The sequence below is a fragment of the Astyanax mexicanus genome, unplaced genomic scaffold (genome assembly GCF_023375975.1).
Source record: "Astyanax mexicanus isolate ESR-SI-001 unplaced genomic scaffold, AstMex3_surface scaffold_34, whole genome shotgun sequence".
In the NCBI taxonomy this organism is placed as follows: domain Eukaryota; kingdom Metazoa; phylum Chordata; class Actinopteri; order Characiformes; family Acestrorhamphidae; genus Astyanax; species Astyanax mexicanus.
The window spans coordinates 752,501-772,503 of NW_026040044.1; the positions used below are offsets into that span (position 1 = coordinate 752,501).

At 35.9% G+C, this 20,003-nt stretch overlaps 1 protein-coding gene across 1 annotated transcript in view; it reads left to right on the forward strand.

The window, feature by feature from the left end:
* The window catches only part of LOC111190008 (uncharacterized), a 751,666-nt gene that overhangs the window by 160,676 nt on the left and 570,987 nt on the right, over window positions 1-20,003 (forward strand). The window lies entirely within an intron of this gene.

The window sequence follows — 20,003 nt, forward strand, 5'->3', positions numbered from 1 at the left end:
TATTTTAATGACTAATAAGATATAAAATAGTTTAGGCTTATTTTCACCAAATACATCAGGTATTCAAACGGGTTCTATACTTTTTTCTCTCTTTTTTTATGTAATGAGAGAAATTACTTCATAAACACCCTGTTCTTTTTCCTCCTAGTTTATTTTATTTAAAAACCAAACCCAATAAAATACAATTAGTTTTACAATCCATGTATCATTATTATATTTATATACAGGTGTTGGAAAATGAAACTGAAACACCTGTTATTTTAGTGTGGGATTTTAGGTTTCATGGTTAAATTGGAGCAGCCTGGTGATCAATCTTCATTAATTGCACATTGCACCAGTAAGAGCAGAGTGTGAAGGTTCAATTAGCAGGGTAAGAGCACAGTTCTGCTCTAAATATTACAATGCACACAACATTATGGGAGACATACCAGAGTTCAAAAGAGGACAAATTGTTGGTGAACGTCTTTTAATTTCACAGTCTGATCTGGATATTTTAGTATTGACTGAATCCTGGCTTAAGCAAACTGTCACAGACTCTGAAGTAACAGATTACCATCTCTACAGAGCAGACAGGAAATCAAGGGGTGGGGGTGTGGCTATTTAAAAAAAATTAAATACACTATCCAAGGAAGCCTGTTTTGAACTGTTAGCTCTGCAAGTGTGTGTTTAGGACGCAATAACAGTTTTGTGGTTGCTGATGTTTATAGACCTCCTTCTGCTCCCTCTTATTCTATAGATGAGTTAGCTGGGCTTTTATCTCTATACACTGATTCAGAAATGCTGATCCTAGGTGATTTAATCTGAACTGGTTAACTAATGCATCCGATCATCTAACAGAAGTGTGTGGTAATCTGTCGCTTAAACAATTAATTACTGAGCCAACACGACCAAACTTGCATGACCCACCAAGTTAACCTTAATAGATTTAATTTCATCAAATAGATCTGACAGAATTACCACTACAGGTTTATTTGACCCTGGTATAAGTGACCACTGTCCTATCGGATGCATTAGGGACGCCAGCATAAAGAAGTCTGGCTCTCGGATGGTGGTTAGAAGAGATCTTTAACATTTTAATGATCAAGCTTTTTTAAATGATCTAGTACTCAGCAACATTCACTATACCTCAGAAATCCTGGATGTTGACTTGGCACTAGATCATTTTACCCAAACATTTCTAGCAGTGGTAAAAAAGCATGCCCCCTATAAAAGCATGAGAATACGTGATAGATCTAACCCCTGGATGACTAATGAAATAGCTTCCTTGCTAAATGCTAGGATCAAAGCATGGACCTCTGCTAGAAAAGTGGTGATAGAGATCAATGGCTTATTTTTAGGCAGTTAAGGAATAAATGTACCTCTCACACTAGAAAGGCTAAAGCAGAATATTATATGGATCAATTCTCAAAATCTGCTTCAAACCCTGTCAAATTTTGGAAAGTTGTAAATTCACTTAAAAACAAATCAGAGCTTACTCCCACCCATATTTTAGTACATAATCACCAGATTTCTGACCAAAGAGAGCTTTACCAAACATTTATTAATCATTTTGTAGCAGCTGAACATGTATTTGATAAAATGAATACAGTAATACCAAACAATGAAACACATACGCCACCTGCTGTTAGCCATGGTCTCTTTACCATCCACCCTTTCCCTCATCATATAGTAGCTAAAGCCCTCAGCACTATTAACACAAAAAAGCACAGGAGAGAACAGACTAGACCCTTCTTTTTGAAGATTGCATCTCCAGTCACTTTAAAACAGATCACATATATTTTTAATCTCTCCATTTTTTCAAGCAGAATTCCCAGGATCTGGAAAACAGCCCAAGTAATTCCACTCCACAAAGGAGGTGACGTTGTAGATCTCAACAACTTTAGACCAATCCTAAACTGTCATGCCTAGCTAAAATTTTAGAATCCTTAGTGAATGACCAACTCAAGACATTTTGTTGGGTTTTATTTTGCCCTCAACAGTGTAGTTTCTCTTGTCTTTCTTTATCAACCAAATCAAATACTTCTGAGTTCAGGTTCAGAGAAAAGCAGGTTTATTTCGGTTCAATCATCCTCGGCCGGCTGTCAGAGTCGAACTCCTTGGTCGACTTTGGACCAGCCTCTTATACAGCACAGATGACGCACACCCATAGGCAACAACTGGTTTTACGCACACATACAGGTAACAACAGTTCGGTTGTTAGGTCGTAACTACTCTTTGTCCCCAGGATGTGCCGTCGTTAGGTCGTAAATAGTTTTCGTTCACCCGGGGTGTTCCTGTTATTTACTGAGGCCTAAAATTCAGTCCTATCTTTTCTACTAGATATTTCATATGGATAAAACTAATACAAAAAACTTCCAACAATTTCTCAGTGTAAACTCAATCCTATCAGAACATCAATCTGGGTTTAGAGAGAGGCACAGCACAATTACTGCTACTACTCTGATCCTTGATGATCTTTTAACCTCCATTGATCGAAAGAAACACTGTGCAGCCATTTTCATTGATCTCTCTAAAGCTTTTGATACAGTTGATCATTCTCTACTTTTAAAAAGTCTACAAACACCGGCTTCGACCACAATGCTCTAGAATGGTTTAGAAATGACTTATCTCAGAGAAAGCAGTGTATGGTCCTGGAACAATGTAGATCAGAACTGCTACCCATCTCGAAAGGTGTCCCACAAGGATCAATCCTTGGCCCAGTATTATTTTATATATACAATAATGATATTTTCAACTTCATTGGTGACTGTAAAATACATTTACATGCTGATGACACAATTTTATATTGCTCAGCTCAGCTGACCACATTAGTGCGGCAGTAGATAAACTGCAGCACACTTTTAATGCCGTACAGGCTGCCTTTTATATCCATAAACTTGTGTTAAATGCTGAGAAATCCAAATACATGCTGTTTTCCAGATCGATTAACATTGATTTTAATACTCTTAAAATTACAAATTTGAATGTTTCTAATGTGGAAAGAGTTAATGAATATGAGTACCTTGGCATATGGCTAGATGACAAACTTAATTTAAGCACCATATTAACAAGCTTTCAGGTAAGCTAAGGCAAAAACTTGATTCTGTGATTCTGTGAATCATGCAGCACTAAGATTCATTACTGGTGACCCGTATAGTGCACATCACTGTTCACTGTATGAAAAAGTTGGATGGTCTTCTCTTGCTGTGCGTCGAGAAACACATTGGTTTATCTTCATTTTTAAAGCACTTTCTCACCATATGCAACCGTACATCTCACAAAAACTTATTTAAAATAACATAACCTACCAGACTCGCTCCAGTGACTGGATCACCCTTCAGGTACCGAGAGTTTTAACTGAACTGGGAAAATCTGCTGATCACTGGAGTCACTAAATCATTTTAAACTCCTCGTCTCTAAACACCTTCAGACATCCTGACACTGTTTTAGCTCATTTTATTTATTTATTTATTTATTTATTTTATGATCTTTTTTATGATCTTTGGTATCTTTATTTTATATTTTTATTTTTTTGTTAACTTTTTAGTTTTTAATGTTGGTTTGTTTGAATGTTTTTTACATTACTTTTAGTTTTCTTTTTTTTTTAGGTATTATTTAGGTATTATTTTACTCTTTTATGTGTTTAGTTTTCATTTATTCATCTGTAGTTAAATTTTTGTTAGTTCTATATCCTTTCTTGTACCTTTTGATTTTATCATTCCTACTCTTAAATTATTATTTTTACCTTATTTGTTTTTACATATTAATATTGTTTAAATTATTATTTTTAATAATTATCTTATATATCTTAGTAAAATGCTGTTACTTATCTTATTCTATTTACAATTGTTGTTGTTGTAAATTCCTTCTATGTAATTGCTCGGCTATATTGTAAATGAGGGCCATCCTCAATGAACTCCGAGTTTAATGAAGGTTGATTGATTGATTGACTGATTGATTGCTATTGCATCTGTGACCAAGACAGCAAGTTTTTCTGATGTATCAAGAGCCACGGTATCCAGGGTAATGTCAGCATACCTCCAAGAAGGACCAACCACATCCAACAGGATTAACTGTGGACACTGTAAGAGGAAGCTGTCTGAAAGGGATGTTCGGGTGCTAACCCTGATTGTATTTATATCCAAAAAAACATAAAACCACGGCTGATCAAATCACGCAGAATTCAATGTGCACCTCAACTCTCCTGTTTCCACCAGAACTGTCCGTCACCACAATCAATTATTGTGCTCTAAAACCAGGTGTTTCAGTTGCATTTTCCAACCCCTGTAAATATATATATATATATATATATATATATATATATATATATATATATATATATATATGTGTATTAATATGTATATTTTACCTGTTGCTGTTCTGCTGCATCTGTGGAATACACACACACACATACACACTCTCTCACACACACAAACACATCACATCACACACAGGGGATTACATTAATATTAATATTGTATTGATTTGGGTCATTGTATCCCTGTTTTCCTGCTGAATCCAGATCTTATGTGTGTTTTATTGATTAGGTGAGTTTTTACACTCCTAGTGTGTGAATTTAACTGTGTAACTCGTCTGTTGTACTTTTCTCTCTTTCTCTCTGCAGGCTGAGGAGATGCAGTATTACAGGAGAAGGCTGTGCTGCTCTGGTTTCAGCTCTGAAACTAAACCCCTCCCACCTGAGAGAACTGGATCTGAACTACAATAATCCAGGAGATTCAGGAGTGAAGCTGCTCTCTGATCTACTGAAGGAACCTCACTTTAAACTGGAGAAACTACAGTGAGTGATGTTATTTTAGGTGTTTGTGCTGCACATAGGAATGAGTGCTAATGTAAATATTGAATTTATTAGACTAATAGAACACTATTCAGAATTCACTAATGAATCTAGCTTTGTGTTTGATCTAATAATAGCAGTATAGTGGAGTTATTAGTGAGTCAGTGGTGAGGCGGTGCTGGTAATTCACCATAGCTTGTATCTGAGAGTCAGGTGGTCTGTATCACAGCGTGATCAGGAACTCCCGGGTTTAAAGGAAGGAGGAGTTTTAGTGGTGTTTAAGGGCAGCCGATTGTTGAAACAGTGCAGCAGTGAAAACAGACCTGTGTGTAACAGAGTGGTTTATGGTAATTTACTGTTACTGGGAATGTTGTATCAGCTTCAGTCAGACCAGTTTAACTTTTAAACACAGGATGAAGTTCACAGGCTTCACTTCTCAGTCCAGTGAGAATATCTTACTCTCTACAGCTCATTATTGAAGACAGTCTAAATACAGACAGACCTTTATCTTTAATAACCAATTATATCAGTTTATTATAGTTCTGATTAGAGCTGAGTGATACGATTATATACTTCACTTGATGATAGAAAAACATCTATCGTTTAGTATTGAGCTCCATCGTCTATATCAAAATACAACAGCCCTGGAAAAGTGAGCAAACCAAAGTTTCCAATGTCAACCTCTCTCCGCTCTCTCTCTCCCCTGTCTCTCTCCCAGTCTCTCTCTCACCAGTCTCTCTCTCTCCACCTGTCACTCTCTCTATCTGTCTCTTTCTCTCTCTGCCTGTCTCTCTCTGCACCTGTCTCTTTCTCAGAACTGTCCGTCACCTCAATAAATTATTGTGGTCTAAAACCAGCTGTTTCAGTTTCATTCTCCATATATATATATATATATCCCCTGTCTCTCTCTACCCTGTCATGTCTCTTTCTCTGTGTCTTTCTCCATCTTTCTCTCTCTCTCTCTCTCTCTCTCTCTCTCTCTCTGTGTAGTTAAAAATAACTGAATTTATAGAAAATCTATCGTGATCTGTGTTGTTACTGGGATATGAAGTTTCCTGTGTCGTGTTTAATTTTTGGTCATATCACACAGCCCTAATTCACACACTTAATTCACCATAGAGAAAAAAACCCATTATATCTGTTACTGAATTTCTTCTATTTGTTTTACTGAACCACATAATAACCCAAAGTGCCCGTCCCCACAGAGTGTGTGAGTAGTGTGTGTTTCTGTGACAAGTGTGTGTGTCTGATCTTTCTGTCCTGTTTTTTGTTTTACAGCATCCGTCCATAAAAGACTGATATGCTCCAACTGGCTAATCTGACAGTTCTGCTTCTGACATCACTTCCTGTTTACCAGTGACATTACATCAAGTGTCCTGTACATCAACACACACACACACAGGTATGGTTGAGTATGGGTGGAGAAGGAATGAAGAAGCTGAAGTTCTGCTGCTTCTGTTCTCTAACAGTAATCAATATGAAGATTCTGATCTTATTAAACTACTTTAATCATATTTATTACAGTATTTTATTCATTCAGGACTTCTGTAGCGTCTAGAAGCGTCCAATCACCTGCTTTAAATATGTACAGCACTCCTACAAAGTGTTTTTATATTTATAAAGATCTGCTTTGTTAATTCTGTTTATGTTTAGTTATGAACTTATGCTGAAGCTCCTCTGAGTCACTAGCTCACTGTTATAGAGGTTTTCCAGTAGGGGGCGCTGTGGTGTTGGACTCTGGGTAATTACTGCAACCTGTGGCTCTGATTCTCAGATTCCAGAGGAAATGTACAGAGTGGATGATTAAATTAAAGAAGAATATTATTTGATTGAGGGAACAGATTGTTAAATGATGTAAATAATATATTTCTCTAAACAATATCCCTCTGTAGAAATGCACACAATAATTACATTCTCCAGATCTGGTTGGTAGATCATGTAAACAGGTTGAACAGGTTTCTAATTTATTTTTTATCATGTTCAGAGTAAAAGTCATGAAATGATCAATGTATCATAGCGTTTTTCTGCATCAGTAAAACTTCTTGTTTTTTCATGTTTTAAAAATGTTCATTTTGTGTTCTAAAGCTGTAAAAATGTAAATGTTTCCACCTTTAACCTGTATTATACTAAATTTGTATTTTTCAGGAAGGGATTAGTAGAACATACGGTGATTAAACAGACAGATATTTTATACAATTATCACAGTTATCTCTCTTATCACAACCAATCCACCAACGTGGATACATGAAGTTAGTTTTTTATCGTCTGCATATTTAGAGTTGATTTAGAGTCAATTTGGGCAAATCTGTCTCTTACTTTTAAGACAAAGACAGATGAGGATGTATTAAAGGAAATGAAAACATATATCTTTTGGAAAATATACTTTTCATGTATTTTTAATAAATGGTTGTTCTTATCCAAGTGTTGTATTTTTATTTTATTATTTATATGGATGTAACACTAAGTGTCAAGTCCTGTTGGGTTTAGTAACTGGGAGGTTGATTGTTGTGATGGTGTGTTTATTAAACACAGTAGGATGAACAGACTTTAGCTGATACAGTTTAATCACTCAGTGTCTTTCACAGTATAGTGATGAACAGAATGCAGGATGTGATGAATGAGTGGAGAGATGGAAAAGATACAGACAGTAGGTACAGATTCCTCCCTCAGACGAAGTCTACTGGCTAATCCTGCTGTGTACTGACTCTGAGGTTCTTAACCAGCAGACCGAAATGGCGTTTCTTCAAATGATCTTGTGGGCGGGGCTCTGGTGGTGGTTGACGGGTGGAGGGGTGGAGCCAGGGTGGTTCAAAGCAGGTTTTCTTATTGTGACATCACAATAAGGGAGGAGCTCATAGCATTGCAGTATAATTTGTGGTCTGAACCAGGAAATTTGAGACTTTTTTTTTTAGATGTTAAACCAAAAATCAGTTAATGGGACTCTACTAACAAATTATTATGAGATTTTGGTTTGGTGATTTGATGTTTATCATTTATTATTTTATCACTATATTGTATTATAGAGCTTATTGATCAACAGCGACTCATCATTCATCGTACAGTGCATCTATTTGTTTCTCTGTGCATATGATAATAAACTATCAAATCTTGAATTAAATAGAGAAGCATCTCAAGATAATCCAAATCTCGGACAGTTTGATGTCTGTTTTTGATTTTCTCAACAATAATGACATGCCAAAAGTGATGGGACAGCAGAATGTTCATGAAAATTGGATCATGAAGTGTTACCTGAGTGGACAGCTTGGGAACACCTGTATACGCTGTAAAAACCTGAACCGTCCAAAAATAAAAACATTTCAACAGGAAGTTCAGTCTAGACCTCGACCATGATCTCATTATGAATGTAACTCAGACAGTAGTTCTGCCTATTTATAGAAAATGTATCTTTATAAACTGCATCAGCTGATCTAATGTGAAGCCTTTGATGTAAATGACTGTATTTCTTTGTTCAGTAATCAGAGTTTCCACTGCTGATCTTTAGCCTAAAGCCTGGAGAATGACCATGACTTATGCTACTGTAACGACCACTGTTTGGTCAGTAAAGGAGTCTCAGACCAGTGCTGCTTTCCACTCTGTTTATTCTGAAACAGATTAAATCAAATAATCCTTCACGTCTTGCAATGAACGGCTGCAGGTATAGCACACATCCATCTCAGAGCTCTCACTCGTCTGAGTGTTCTCTTTTTAAAACAGTATTTTAACATAACATGTACGTGATCGTACAGCTTGTTTTTCTCATAAAAACATATTCAAAAATTTACAGAGGAAAGCATTTTTTTATCTTATAGCATTATAGCATTAGAAAAATTAATTAATTAATAACATATTTAGAAATATTTAAAGAACATCTTTGGAGGGAAAGTCTAGGGAGCAACATACCTGAAACAGATTAAATTAAATCAAATAATCCTTCACGTCTTGCAATGAACGGCTGCAGGTATAGCACACTGAGGTTGTAAAAAGTAAAATAAGATAAAAAGGGATTAGCTTAATTCACATTTTACTTTAGAGACATGAGTTATATAATGCGGCCCGCACATGCGGAGCACATGTCTAGACTAAACTCGATAAAGTTAACATTTCTTATCAAAACTTTATAATAAATAGAGCACTAGATATTTTTTATAAAGTTATAGAACAGTGTTTTTAAAGTTTTTAACTAGATAAAGATTAGAAAATATATATTTTAGAGAGAAACTGCAGCAGCTACGAACCATCCATCTCAGAGCTCTCACTCGTCTGATGGAGGTACGGCAGCAGCAGAGGGACACAGCCTGCAGGGACGTCAAAGCAAGAAATGAAAAGCTCCCAAAAATATATTTAACCTTTTTTTTACAAAAATATAAACTTTCACAAAAAAATGAACTTTTTAGACTTTTTTACCCATTTTTATAATAGTAGAACAATTTTGGTGAAACTCATTAATTATATTATCTGGTAATTCTAACTCTGTTACACTACAACATTTACTAGAGTTCTACAATATCCATTTACAAGATTACTAGTGGAGTCTATTCCCAGTCCTGTAGCAGTGAAAGCACTATACTGGACCATGCTGTGGAGCTCCAGTAGTGAAGAACACAGTTCTAGCAGTCCCCATGTTACACTGCCTGCTATTACACACTCTGACCACTGGAGGGAGCCACAGCAGCACTTCAGCTCCCAGTAACACACAGTAAACCCCTCCCTCCAGCAGCAGATCTCTCACAGCCAACACAAGAACCAGAACCACACTAGCAGCCCATCCAGCGGTCTGATCACTGCGGTCCGATCCGAGAGCTGGGAGCTTATTTACATGTACACCATATATTATATTTCACATTTTGATTTAAGAGTAAATTATTAAAAAGCTAAAGTAAATATACTTCAGCTGCAGAGCCTGTACATTATGAGATCCACAGATCTTCAATAATCAGACTTAACCAGAGCAACACAGCCCTCAGAACCACTGTCTGATTACAAGAAACAATCTGAGTTTCAGTAAACTGTGTTAGTAAATGTTAGTAAACTGGGCTGAGGAAAGATCTGACCATAACTTGGAATGGGGGATCAGCTGTAGGGGGGTATGATTGTGACATCACAGATGGGAGGAGTCACTGTGGTCACACCCACTGAGTGGTAAAAATACAGACGTGCCAGATCTCGCACCTTGTGTAAAGCATGTCACAATGCTCATTGCTATCTTACACCCCACCAACAGTCTATTTTCACTCCTTACTCCTGCCTGGTTTAAATAGCAGAGCTTCTGAATATATCTTCACTGATGGGCGTGGTGTTCTGGAAATGAGGTGTGTTCAGGTAAATGTAAATTTCTGGAGTTTTGCTTGTTTGTCTTGGCAACAGAAAACGCAAGTGCACCACTGACTGAATACAACCTAGACAGACATTCATTGCTATCTTGGCAGTGAATTACACTGTGCATAAGTGCGTACACTCCCGTTTGTTACACACACGTACAGACAGCAGTGCATAAACACATACATCCTGTCAGAATACAACATAAAATAAAATAATATAAAAGAATAATACAATAAAATTGTTCTTTCTCAACACAAAATAAAGGTCATATGCTGAGAAGTAGCATTGGACTTGTCCAGGTAGCTGCACCGTTCAAATAGCAATTCGCCAAAGTCAGAGCTCACCTGGATCTTAAAGGGAATGACAAGCACAGATTGCTAAAATATTGTTAGCATTAGCATTCTGTTCACATGATGTGAATCACAGAAGGGGAGGATTGATGTTGATTGTGATTGATGTACGAACAGATTCAGAGAAAAGAATCAGAGCTTTACTTTTACAGACTGACCAAAGATAAAGGAGTGAGAAGCTAATGGATCACTGCAATTCACAGAACTATTAATCTACTTCTGATAATATTACCTTATTTTATTTTATTTTAAAGCATTTTCATTATAAGTAAAATATTATTGGTATTGATGTTGAGGTGATGATACTTTAAACAATCCCAGTTTGTTTGGAAAAGTGTGAATCTGGACCAGGGAGCAGTGAGGGTTAAGAGCCCAACAGTAGCATCAAACCCACAACCCTGTCATCGATAGCCTGATGCCCTGATGCCTGAACCTTTCCCTTAAAGGTAATGCGTTAGCTATGAATCAAACCCAAGGCAACAGCACACACACACACACACACACACGCACAGATGTGAGTTTCATTTCTCCTTTTCTTAACAGAGCAGAGCTGAGATCAGTCATGCATTAAAAACACATTCTAATTATAAGACTTTCATTAACAAGGGGATTTCTTCACATTCTACATTTTATTCCCAACAGAGATCATTTCTGAATTATTAAAAGATCTAAACCCAGCTCACAGCACAGAACCTGTTCTGCATAATATAGCAAATAAAATCAGAACAAATCCTTAAAATAACAGTCCTTCATTTCTGGTGCTGCGAGACCTGAGTGCCTCCTGAGTGCCTCCACTGTGGACCATCAGATTCTGTTAGATAGAATTAGACCATGCTGGCCTGTTTTAACTGATTTAACTGCTTTTACTAATTTCTCTCTGAAACGAGGTTCTCTGAATCCATATTAGGATCAATATCATTATTGTTAAATCTCTATATGTTCTCTCCTTCCACAGCTACACTGATACTGATACTGATAAAACACGACTGTATAGAGATCATCAGCATTCATTACAATACAACACACACAGTGTCCAAAATCCAGCTTTATTTCAGCACAGCAAAAGTATGGGGACAGCTACAGCACACTGACCAGAGTAAAGACACAAATATCAGCACTGTGTAGAATTTACACTCTATTGGAGATGCAGGTGGAAGCAGCTCTATGTTCACTTCTATCTTGGAGCTGCTAGCCTTCACACTCGCTCTTCCTCAACCTGATCGGCTGAACCACCTTTTCGTGGGTGACTGTGCAGGTAAACTCCTCCCCCTTTTCCCAGAGTGCTTTGCTGAGGGTCAGGGTGCTGCTGCGGCTGTAGCGGCCGTTCTTCTCTTCTTCTGCACTGGTCAGAACCCCGTCCTTCACCTCTGAGCCGTCCACCGTCCAGCTGACCAGCGCCCCCTGTGGAGAGTAGCCAGACAGCAGGCAGAGCAGAGAGGCGGAGCCCTCAGACAGCTGCAGAGAGGAGGGGCGGAGCAGAGACACGGAGGGCTTCACCGTGGGACCGGCTGGAGAGAGAACACACACACACACACACACACTGTTTAGAACAGACATGGTCCCAAATCAGCTTTACCTACCTACACCCCCCATGTAGTATAAGGGGTATAAGGGTATAAGGCTTGATGGTGGGACCCCCAAACTCCAGTATAGTGAGATTAAAGTCACTAAGTAACAAAGATCCATTTAGAAACACTAATAGTGAGTCCACAGCGTAATCAGACTGCATTAGATTTAGTGCACTCCCAGATCTATTCACTAACTCCAATAGTCCAACTGTGTCCAACACTGGAACGCTCAGTGAGTGTATTCTGGAAATGATCTCAACTCCAATAGAGACACAACTGGAAGCTCTGCAGCAGCACCAATGCTCTCCAGCACTGGAGAACATCTTCACTTTATTATCAACATCTTCAAATCATCAACATCACGTCTTTACAGCAAGAATCAAAACCTCACAAACTCTGTATTTTATACATTAATCATTTTTACATGTGTACTAAAATTAAACCTATTAAAATTACATTAAAATGAAAAACATTTCAAACAATTATTATTAATTCTGATTTCTGTGGGAAGTCTGTGACCTAATACAATAATGAAAACACTTAATTACAACTTTAGTTTCTTAAACATTTACAGATTTTATTCATATTTAACTCATCATTAATTGTTATTTTTAATATAATATTTAATAACAAAATAATATGTAAGGAAGCTTAATGAAACTTTATATGTTTCTAAACTCTACTTATCTGTTTTTTTTATTTCTTAGTAATTTGAAGGTCCAGAAAGCTAAATGACAGGTAAAACAATGTACACCAGCTTATGTTTAATAGAAACAATCGTATCAATGGCTCAATTATAGTGAGTAAATGTTTTGTTTTAATTTTAGATGCAGCACAATTAATAAATTCTGATCATTAAATTCACAAATGACTCGCTATAATGCATTAGATTAATAAATAACATAATGATTTTTAGAATAATAATATACATTAGTTTCCACTATTTATTTCCTTAAAATGTAAATAACTCCATTACATAATAACCTGATTTATCCATCATGAATTATGAAGTAGTACCATGTTTATTTATATTAAAGTATCTGTACATAGTAAAATACGTTTAAAAAAAAGAGAGTTTTTAGTGGTCCATTTAGAAAATTATTAATATGATAAAACCCTGATATTATTATAATGAGGACATACAGGGCAGGAGAGTGAATGTAGATCATATAATCTATATTAATCAAATACCACCAGCATATATTGTCATTATAATATAATATAATTAAGCTACTAAACTTTGATTGGTAAATTATTTCATGAAGAAACTTTTATATGATTTATGTGAATTAATGTAAATTGTAAATATGCTACTAATAAGCACTATTTTATTATTTTAAAATGACTGATGTATAACATAATTATAAATATTATAAATATTAAAACATTATGACTAACAAGCAAATTTCAGATCTGGTCACCATTTGTTTAGGATGAAGTTACAGCTGATATGGGTCTAATAAAATGTTAGTAATATACTATTTAATTATTTATAGCTCCAGTTTAATTAATTAAATTAGTTAATGATTTCTTAACCCTCCTGTTATGTTCTGGGTCACATTGATCCATTTTAAACATTGAAGATCTAGGAAAATTAGTTAAAAGTATTTTTTTTAGTATGAAACTTGCTTCCGTTAATCAGAGTAATCAACATATAATAAAAAATGTTTCAGCTCACATATTTGCAACAACTAAAACAAACTAAAACAAAACTACAAAGTTGTGTTTCAATGTTATGTAAAGCTATTGTTTTATATGTTAATCTTTCAAAAGTAATGAAGTTTGTACCTGTATTTTTTAATGAAAAACAAGTGATTTATCCTAACTGAAGCTTTACCTGTTAGAGGTAAGGAACAGCACTGCACTAAATATTGATAGAATAATTAGTAATGGAGTTAGTTATTAAATATTTACACTGTTTTTTAAGAATTTTGTTTTAGACATCTTTTGAATAATTAAATATGCACTGGGGCAAACTGACCTGGAAACATCATTACTGTTCCTCACAAATGAACATAACAGGAGGTTAAATTATAATTTACATATATTTAACTGTAAATGTTTTGTAAACTATCATTATTATAAAATGTTACTGAAACACACTGCACTGCTGCACCTACTGCAGGAACTACTCACACTAATACACACACACACTAATGCATTACTTAACAGACAATACACACACTCTAACACTTGAACACGCACACTATCACACATTTACTCACTAATACTTGCACTCTAAAACAAACTAACACACAGCTACAATTAAGATAACACACAACACTGACACTCACAGACTAAAATACACTAGCATATTAACACACAACGTGTGTTACAAAAATACGCAACTCAACACAAAAAATTAATACAAAAAACACACACTAACATATAACCACACAACTCAAAACACACTAACTGACTAAATATCATAATAATGTAGTAGACTAAAACTACAGTCAATTAAGTCGACTAAAATGTAAAGGGTCTAAATGTAAATGCTTTTCTAGCATTTCCCTTGAATTATTTACTATACACTTATACAAAATTAAACATTAATTAACCAGTAATATGTAACATTATTAATATTTGAATGTTAAATATATTTATATTTCTTCGTGATGTAACGTATATTTTCATTGTAGGAATGTGACTGTAAATAATGTACAATTAAAATTTTGTTCTAAAAATCAGGTCAAAAAGCCTTTGATTGGTTAAAGTATAATTTAAACAGAAGTGTAGTTGTAAAAACAGCTTTTAAAGGATCTAGTTTTATCTCCAGAACTAACCCAGCACACCTACTGGAGCTACATTCTATAAATGAGATCAAAAACACACATTCACTCACTGTCCTGTAGAGATGCTCTCAGGATGTACTGAGAGACTTAATGAGTTAAAGTGAGAAACTTATGAGAAAGTGCTGTAAGGAACTACTTTACACTGAAATTTGGGGTAATATATATTTACTCATTTTATTGTTAGATTTTCACTACATCTTTTTCCTTTCTGACCTGTTCCTGCTGTAACACTAGCTCTATGTTTCCCACTGTGGGAATTTACAGATGATCTGATCTTAATGAGTGAGTTAATCTGTATCAGTAACATTAATATACAGAACAGCAGTGGTGTGTTTTAGTACACAGCCGAGTTAAACACACCATATAACATTAGTATTAAAACTTTAATCTATGCATTGAGATCTGTGTGACTCAGTTTTTATATATTATCTTGTTTTTCGCGATGTCAAATGAGAAATATATAGTCTCTCCTCTCTCTCTCTCTGCTGACGCTGTCGAGTTCACTGCTAGTCGATCCCTGTTATTAATGACAGTTCACAGGCGAGTCCAGTGCCAGATTAACAGTTTTTGAGGCCAGGGGCTAATTACCAGGATGAGGCCCTTCATATCATGCTCTGATGCATGACCTCACACACACACACAGACACATCAGCGACAGCGTACACAGTACCAATCTATAACAGACTACCGTTTAAAGTGAACTGGTAACATGATTTCAATTCAATTTAGAGTTGGGCGATGTCTCTTTAATTGGCAGTTGACGATGTTTACAGGGAAACATCGCAATGGACGATGATATCGTGGGGGGTGGGTGTTGATTAGAAATAACTAAAAACTGATTTACTATATTTTACTTACATTTACTATACATTTACTATAGACGAATAAAATATATACACAAAAAAAGGAAAAATAGGACACTTTAAAAAGATCATTAAAATGGATATATAAAAAATAAAGAATGTATATCTTATGAAGAAAAAATAATTTAATCAATAAAATAAAAAAAAATTCAGATGATTAAAACAATAATTAATATAAAATAAAAACTCATTTAAAACACAATCAAAGGCTTTCTTATAGTGGGCAGCATAATAAAAGTTTCAGTTTCAGTTAGTTTCAGTTTCAAGTCATCGAAACAGCTCCCCAAAACCTCAACCTTTCCTTTATATTTGATAATATTCGATTAACTTTATAGGTCCTTACTCATCTTCATTTATTTAACTAAACTGAGTTTTATATGATTGTATTATATTATTTATATTATTATTATTGTAGCCTCGCGCTGAATTCAGCTCTGCGCTGCGGAAGAGAGAGAGAGAGAGAGCGAGAGAGAGAGAGCGTCTTTGCTGGTGGTAGCTTCTACAGCAGGCTGACTACTCCACATGTTGGTTAATTTCGCTGTTTTCTGTAATAATTCTGTCGCTCTTTCCTTTTTTATTGCTTGTAATTTTTGTTTTTTTAATTCATTTTTGTCATTTGACATTCAGCGACCGGAGGCCCCCCTAGTGGCGAGGCCCGGGGCTGTAGCCCTTTCAGCCCATTCTTTTAATCCGGCCCTGGGCGAGTCTGTCCTCCTGGGTTTTGTATCTGACCGCTCCCGCGCTACCGCAAAACAGACAGGTACTGATTGGTTGACTACCCTGCTTGTGCCGCCTCTCCACCTACACCTAACTGGTCCCTACATTTCACAAAACTAAATCAGTTTCTGATTGGATGTCATCCGTGCCAAACATTGTTGTCTTTTTTTTTATTTGTTGATGAAAATGTCTGTGAATTTTGTGAAATCGTTTTTATTTTTTATTCTGTTTTTATTTAGTTACTATCTTGTTTTTGTCTTGAAAAAAATGAACATTGACGCACACACTAATGTTTTAATACACAACAATTAAATCAAGCACAGAGCTTAACACAAACACACAAAGCCTAAAAACTTGCAGATGACTCCATTGTGGTCTCAAAACCAGCAATAATGAGTCTACAGAGAGTTTACTGGTGTTCTGGTTCAGTAGAAACATCTGAATTCAGATACATGCTGGTGCCCAATATAGTCCGAATGGATTGATATTAAACTCACATATCCCAAATGTGTTTCTGAAGGTTTTAACTAATGTCTCAGTAATTTCCATTTTCATTCAGGTATAACATGTTTTAACACCTGTAACATTAATTAGGTAAAGATATTCCCCCTTTCCTGCATGACACTATGATCTGTGGTTATGATTCTGTGTTTGTAGCCCATTCTACTTCATTTCGACCATCAGCATTTGCTGTTCTGTCTCAATCTTGTTCATTTTTATTTCATTTTTTAGGGTTTTCCTGGTGTTGGGTTCTTCTTATCTACTCTGATGAAAGATACTTAAACATTTAGGTATTTTGTCCTCTTACTGTTTTCCCAGGAGTTCCCAATCCTCACCTGAGTCATACAGCATTTCAGAATGAGAAATACCTGCTGATGAATTTAAGAACTTTCTTGTAGGATGGATAGCAGATATAATAGCCACTTTACTCAATCTCTGAAATGAACACAGCCAACACCCTCCAAAATATGGGCTAAATGGGTTTCAGGTTTTACTGTTCTAGTAGGGACCAAGTTGGACTCCAGAAATGGGCTCATCATTACAGCCCACCTTAATTTTACATGGGATCCCTCTTAGGGGAGTGCCCATATCTAACCCCTCCTGGTCTGATAACTGACTCTAATTGGAACCCATACATGAGGCCAACATAACACCCATAGTAAAAACTGTCTAGTTACCAATTGGATGGTTCTTATACTGGAAACACTGAAGCACAACCTTGCGGATCTGATTACAATACAAAACTATTGCCAGATAAAACATATCTCTGAAGAAATGTGAAGAATATTTAATGTCATTTAAAACTAATCTACGCAAGGTATCTGTAGCATTATCAGTCCTCATATCTGTAGACAATCACATATGTTTAAACTGGTGCACTAAGAGTACATTCCTAGTCCTGGTAGTTGTGAAAGAGAAGTTTTCAGGTTTTATTTAATCTAATTAATTCTAAATATAACTATATTAATATCCATGTAGAAAGGTCTTTCTAAATTTAACTGAAACTTTGTTAAATGTGTGTTTGATCTGATTGGACTCGTGTTTACTGTTATCAGCAGCAGTAAAGACAGAACACAGAAGTGAAACCAGACCCCCCTCCAACCAGTGGAGCTCAGATCTGCATGAACAGTCCTGATTGGTCCTCTTTCTCCCAGAATAGAGCAGAACTTTCAGCAGATGTTCAGCTTCATTCAGCCAAACTCACTCAAGCACAACACACACAGCACTGCACTGAAGCTGCAGCTAAACACACTCTCTACCAACACTGATCATCAGCATTCATTATAATACAACACACACAGTGTCCAAAATCCAGCTTTATTTCAGCACAGCAAAAGTATGGGGACAGCTACAGCACACTGACCAGAGTAAAGACACAAATATCAGCACTGTGTAGAATTTACACTCTATTGGAGATGCAGGTGGAAGCAGCTCTATGTTCACTTCTATCTTGGAGCTGCTAGCCTTCACACTCGCTCTTCCTCAACCTGATTGGCTGAATTGCGTTGTCGTGGGTGACGGTGCAGGTAAACTCCTCCCCCTTTTCCCAGAGTGCTTTGCTGAGGGTCAGGGTGCTGCTGCGGCTGTAGCGGCCGTTCTTCTCTTCTTCTGCACTGGTCAGAACCCCGTCCTTCACCTCTGAGCCGTCCACCGTCCAGCTGACCAGCGCCCCCTGTGGAGAGTAGCCAGACAGCAGGCAGAGCAGAGAGGCGGAGCCCTCAGACAGCTGCAGAGAGGAGGGGCGGAGCAGAGACACGGAGGGCTTCACCGTGGGACCGTCTGGAGAGAGAACACACACATTTAAACACTTTATTTACATTAAAAAGGGAGAAAATAAATGATAGTATCCATATGTTAGTTGAGAGTCATTATGTAATCCAGGTTTAGACTGAGAACGATGTTAAAGATTCAGAGAACAGCGTGTCGTCCAGATATACAGGCTGCCTATAACAGCTGAGAGAGAGAGAACAGTTCTTTACTAACTGCTCGACTTTTCTTTAACCCGCTCCAACAATCTGCAGAACCCAAACACACACTTTATTAATGAGCCCAAAACTACAGAACCAGTACAGTTACTCTGCATTCAGTACATCCCATAATCACAGATACTGTAACAGTTTATAGAAAAACAATAATCCATACATATCTGATAAGATCAACACATTTAACACTCCTAACACTTCTGATAACTTCATTATTAAATACTACAGTGTCAGGAGTCAATTCTGATTAATGAGTGTAAATTCTGATTCGTGATTGGATCGTATCTCCAATATCTTCATTAATAAAAGTTCTAAAATGCAGCAGATATGATCATTTAAACACAGCTAATTATATTGTAAGCTGCTGATCATGTTCTGAATCAATGATTATAAAATACAATAAACATCAGCATTAATAGAGATGATTAACAGGAGAATCATATTTGCTACATAATTTAATTCGATTTTCTGAGACCTCAAACCACAGAAAATATTAATTTATTAAATAATTATTTTTTTAAATACCTATGGAATAACTGAGAAATGTACAATTGTACACAAGTAATAATATAACAAATAAAAATAAATAAAATCACACCCGAAAAATATGTAAAAGTTAGTAAGTACAATTAGAAACATATATAGAGCATGCTTGTTTTTTTACTGCAAATAAATAAATAAAAAACACTGCAGTTTAAATGATTTAGAATTTTCAAACTGGTGTTTAATGTTTCAGGGTTTCAAGGATTAAAGAATAATATTTATTATAATAATACAGTATATACTGTGTATGTCACTGCTGACACAACCCTTTGAAATTGTGTCATTATACTGGCAGATTCAAAAATATTTTCAATTATTAAAACTAACTTGTTTAATCAAAAGATTTAATATGTAAAATTAAATATTAATGATAATTTTCACAATTGCATTCAAAGCAATGTCGGGTTGATCATTTGATCTAATTATCTTTAAAATTTTATACAATGTAAACGTCAGGTTGCTTTTTTAAATACAATAAAATAAATAAAATGTAATATATTTAATATTTGTAGCTTTAGAAGAAGTAAAGTTACTCACTCTTTATAATGAGTTTAGTTCCTCCGCCGAAAGTGTACCACAGTGATACATTCC